The sequence below is a fragment of the Limulus polyphemus genome, unplaced genomic scaffold, assembly GCF_000517525.1.
Source record: "Limulus polyphemus unplaced genomic scaffold, Limulus_polyphemus-2.1.2 Scaffold4031, whole genome shotgun sequence".
Lineage (NCBI taxonomy): Eukaryota > Metazoa > Arthropoda > Merostomata > Xiphosura > Limulidae > Limulus > Limulus polyphemus.
This window is the reverse complement of record NW_013669641.1, coordinates 100,221-100,987: the sequence shown is the minus strand read 5'-3', so window position 1 is coordinate 100,987 and position 767 is coordinate 100,221.

Below are 767 nucleotides of genomic sequence, written 5' to 3'. Positions count from 1 at the left end.
TTATACTTTCAGTGTTTAACTATATCACAAGTACTGCTGTTTGTACTTTCAGTGTTTAACTCTATCACAAGTACTGCTGTTTGTACTTTCAGTGTTTAACTCTATCACAAGTACTGCTGTGTGTACCTTCAGTGTTTAACTCTATCACAAGTACTGTTGTTTGTACTTTCAATGTTTAACTCTATCAAAAGTACTGTTGTTTGTACTTTCAGTGTTTACCTCTATCACAAGTACTGCTGTTTGTACCTTCAGTGTTTAATTCTATCACAAGTACTGCTAGTTTCTACTTTCAGTGTTTAACTCTATCACAAGTACTTCTGTACTTCACCAGTAAGAAAATTACAACACTTTAACAGAGGGATGGTCCGAGTCCATTGTAATTAGTAACTGTAATTGTTGGATATACAAGACTGTTTAGTTTAAGAGCTATTGTTCAGTTCATTTAGTGACCTAATACTTAATGATTATTTAGTTTTCTTAGCAAGATAGTTAAAAATTAATTATTTTAAAAGCGATAGTTAAGACAAATTTCGTTACGTAACTCTGTACGTATGGTACATGGTGTGTGTAGTTTAATTGTTGTAGTAGGCTTTAGTACTATTGTTGACGTCATATTACTCGAAGCTTCAAAGTGTTACGTCTCCAGTCGTTAGTTAATTTTCCGTAAATTCGTTCCGACGAAACTTTAGCGACACAAGTCCTTTCTTAAATAAAACTGGTTTATTCTTTCGGAATACAACTTTACGATACACTTAAGTTCAACAGTC